Source organism: Schistocerca serialis, chromosome 5 (assembly GCF_023864345.2).
Source record: "Schistocerca serialis cubense isolate TAMUIC-IGC-003099 chromosome 5, iqSchSeri2.2, whole genome shotgun sequence".
In the NCBI taxonomy this organism is placed as follows: Eukaryota; Metazoa; Arthropoda; class Insecta; order Orthoptera; family Acrididae; genus Schistocerca; species Schistocerca serialis.
The window spans coordinates 517,447,609-517,452,447 of NC_064642.1; positions in this window are offsets into that span (position 1 = coordinate 517,447,609).

Sequence of the window (4,839 nt, forward strand, 5' to 3'; positions counted from 1 at the left end):
GCTGTTGTCAGGCCACACGCAATCTGGAGAAAAACGTGACGGCTACCTGAGGATTGAGTATTGTCTTAATAAATGAAATGATGATTAAATCAAGACCCTAAGCTGCCGACAGGCGTAGATATACATCAGCGGGGACAGTTAAAAACGAGTGCCCCGACCGGGAATTGAACCCAGAATCTCCTGCTTACATGGCAGATGCTATATCTATCTGAGTCACTGACGGCACAGAGCATAGTGCGACTGCAGGGATTTTTTCCTTCCACGCTCTCCGTGAGACCTACATTCCCAGCTTAATGTCCACACACTACAATCGTAGTGCTCCTGCCCATTACACCCATTACTCGCGGCAGGTACGAAAAAACAGATACCATCTTCATGTAGGTAAGGCTAATCGGCCATTGACCTTCTTCTGTGAGGATCGACACGCATTGCCCGTACTCCTACGGCACTCGGTAAGATTGTCCGCCACGCGTAATGAGTGTAATGGGCTGGGGCACTAGGATTGTAGAGTGTGGACATTAATTTGGGCATGTGGGTCTCACGGGGAACGTGCAAGGGATAAATCCCTGCAGTCGCACTATCCTATGTGTTCTCCGTGGCTCAAATGGATAGAGCGTCTGTTATCTAAGCAGGAGATCCCGGGTTCGAGTCCCGGTAGGCGCACACATTTCCAACTGTCCCCGTTGATGTATATCAACGCCTGTCGCCAGATTAGGGCCCTGATTTGGTTATCATTTCATTCTAGAGAGCTGCACTGTCACCGATGGTATCTGTTCTTTCGGCATGTCGGAAAGAACAGATACGAACTTCATATTGCCATAATAGGTTCTTTACTCCTATCTACCAGGTTGCTGAAGTTGGTTCTAGGATTACCCAGGGAACAATGCCATAGTCAGTAAGCAGTACGGCTCTTTCAGTACTATGCTGCTTCACAACAAGCAACCGCATTTCCATCAAATACACTCCTGGAAATTGAAATAAGAACACCGTGAATTCATTGTCCCAGGAAGGGGAAACTTTATTGACACATTCCTGGGGTCAGATACATCACATGATCACACTGACAGAACCACAGGCACATAGACACAGGCGACAGAGCATGCACAATGTCGGCACTAGTACAGTGTATATCCACCTTTCGCAGCAATGCAGGCTGCTATTCTCCCATGGAGACGATCGTAGAGATGCTGGATGTAGTCCTGTGGAACGGCTTGCCATGCCATTTCCACCTGGCGCCTCAGTTGGACCAGCGTTCGTGCTGGACGTGCAGACCGCGTGAGACGACGCTTCATCCAGTCCCAAACATGCTCAATGGGGGACAGATCCGGAGATCTTGTTGGCCAGGGTAGTTGACTTACACCTTCCAGAGCACGTTGGGTGGCACGGGATACATGCGGACGTGCATTGTCCTGTTGGAACAGCAAGTTCCCTTGCCGGTCTAGGAATGGTAGAACGATGGGTTCGATGACGGTTTGGATGTACCGTGCACTATTCAGTGTCCCCTCGACGATCACCAGTGGTGTACGGCCAGTGTAGGAGATCGCTCCCCACACCATGATGCCCGGTGTTGGCCCTGTGTGCCTCGGTCGTATGCAGTCCTGATTGTGACGCTCACCTGCACGGCGCAAAACACGCATACGACCATCATTGGCACCAAGGCAGAAGCGACTCTCATCGCTGAAGACGACACGTCTCCATTCGTCCCTCCATTCACGCCTGTCGCGACACCACTGGAGGCGGGCAGCACGATGTTGGGGCGTGAGCGGAAGACGGCCTAACGGTGTGCGGGACCGTAGCCCAGCTTCATGGAGACGGTTGCGAATGGTCCTCGCCGATACCCCAGGAGCAACAGTGTCCCTAATTTGCTGGGAAGTGGCGGTGCGGTCCCCTACGGCACTGCGTAGGATTCTACGGTCTTGGCGTGCATCTGTGCGTCGCTGCGGTCCGGTCCCAGGTCGACGGGCACGTGCACCTTCCGCCGACCACTGGCGACAACATCGATGTACTGTGGAGACCTCACGCCCCACGTGTTGAGCAATTCGGCGGTACGTCCACCCGGCCTCCCGCATGCCCACTATACGCCCTCGCTCAAAGTCCGTCAACTGCACATACGGTTCACGTCCACGCTGTCGCGGCATGCTACCAGTGTTAAAGACTGCGATGGAGCTCCGTATGCCACGGCAAACTGGCTGACACTGACGGCGGCGGTGCACAAATGCTGCGCAGCTAGCGCCATTAGACGGCCAACACCGCGGTTCCTGGTGTGTCCGCTGTGCCGTGCGTGTGATCATTGCTTGTACAGCCCTCTCGCAGTGTCCGGAGCAAGTATGGTGGGTCTGACACACCGGTGTCAATGTGTTCTTTTTTCCATTTCCAGGAGTGTAATACGTAAGGAAATAAGCTATCTGTTTCTTCAATAACGATTAACTTACGGCACTTTTTTTTTAGGAGTAGGCCTCCTTTAATCAACATAACAAGAAGAGGAATCACCGAATTCGAGTCACCACCCTACATCCGGTTGCAGAGATACTGTATCACGCGTCAGATTTGCAGCTGCGCATAGTAACTTCTAGCAGATTTGTGCAACTTCAAAACTGGACACAAATGTGTATACACTGCTGTGATGGAAATCATCCACCTGCTATAATATTTACTGTGCGTTCTGAAACCGGCTACATGTGGCGAATAACTTTACTTATTTGTTTTATTTAATAATCGCTGATACGTACAAAATCTATAAAGTGTATGCGCTTGTATGTGGCCATATATTTTAGCGCAGCAAATGAAATGTAAATTACACTGGCACAAAGAGGGGTTGCGGCTATTTTCATACCAAAGAGGGGCTGTTAACTGCGACATCGGAGAAGGGTAAACATGAAAGAGCACAAATTCCCCGTTAGATGAACGCGTGGCGCGACTGCTGACCCGCCAGTACGGTGACAGACCAATAACTTTCATATCGACCTGGAGCAACAAAGAGTTTGGTGTGTAGTTCTCCCCATCGGCCAAATATGTTAGGAGATTAAAGTTCTCAGAGTTCCATATACGAGACTAACAGCGACTGACTACGCAGTTGTAGGGTAACCCGGGGCTTCACATTAGGAAAAAAATATTTTCCCAAACATGTTTTATGTACTGGGACAGAGATTACTTTTCAGTATACAGAAGCAGAATTGTCATTGTTTTAATTAACTCTTGAACTATGAACGCATATTAAAATCACATGGGAGTATTCTGGTTGATATAAAGAGAGAATTCTAACTGAAAAAAATGGTGGATTTAGGCCGGTAGCATCTACTCATCACTTTACAAGAGAATAGTGAGCTTTTATTTTACGGAAATGCTAGATACAAATTTAGAAACAAATTATATTGTGCAATAGTTAAAACATCGCACAAAATAAACTCAGGGCTATAAACTGTTATTACACTACTGCACATTAAAATTGCTACACCACGAAGATGGTGTGCTACAGACGCGAAATTTAACCGACAGGAAAAAGATGCAGTGATATGCAAATGACTAGCTTCTCAGAGCATTCACACAAGGTTGGCGCCGGTGGCGACACCTACAACGTGCTGACATGGGGAAAGTTTCCAACCGATTTCTCATACACAAACAGCAGTTGACCAGCGTTGCCTGGTGAAACGTTGTTGTGATGCCTCGTGTAAGGAGGAGAAATACGTACCATCACGTTACCGACTTTGATAAAGGTCGGATTGTAACCTATCACGATTGCGGTTTATCGCATCGCGACATTTCTGCTCGCATTGGTCGAGATCCAATGACTGTTAGCAGAATATGGAATCGGTGGGTTCAGGATGGTAATACGGAACGCCGTGCTGGATCCAACTGGCCTCGTATCACTAGCAGTCGAGATGACAGGCATCTTATCCGCATGGCTGTAACGGATCGTGCAGCCACGTCTCGATCCCTGAGTCAACAGATGGGGACGTTCGCAAGACAACAACCATCTGCACGAACAGTTCGACGAGGTTTACAGCAGCATGGACTATCAGCTCGGGGACCATGGCTGCGGTTACCCTTGACGGTGCATCACAGACAGGACCGCCTGCGATGGTGTAGTTAACGACGAACCTGGGTGCACGAATGGCAAAACGTCATTTTTTCAGATGAATCCAGGTTCTGTTTACAGCATCATGATGGTCGCATCCGTGTTTGGCGACATCGCGGTGAACGTACATTGAAAGCGTGTATTCGTTCGTCATCGCCATACTGGCGTATCACCCAGGGTGATGGTATGGGGTGGCATTGGTTACACGTCTCGGTCACCTCTTGTTCGCATTGACGGCACTTTGAACAGTGGACGTTATATTTCAGATGTTTTACGACCCGTATCTCTACCCTCCATTCGATCCCTGCGAAACCCTATATTTCAGCAGGATAATGCGCGACTTCATGTTGCAGGTCCTGTATGGGCATTTCGGGATACAGAAAATGTTCGACTGGTGCCCTGGCCAGCACATTCCCCAGATCTCTCAGCGATTGAAAACGTCTGGTCAATGGTGGCCGAGCAACTGTCTCGTCACAATACGCCACTCTTTATGAACTGTGGTATCGTGTTGAAGCTGCTTGGGCAGCTGTACCTGTACACGCCATCCAAGATCTGTTTAATTCAATGCCCAGGCGTATCAAGGCCGTTATTACGGCCAGAGGTGGTTGTTCTGGGTACTGATTTCTCAGGATCTATGCACCCAAATTTCGTGAAAATGTAATCACATGCCAGTTCTAGTATAATTTATTTGTCCGATGAATACCCGTTTATCATCTGCATTTCTTCTTGGTGTAGCAATTTTAATGGCCCGTAGTGTATTTACT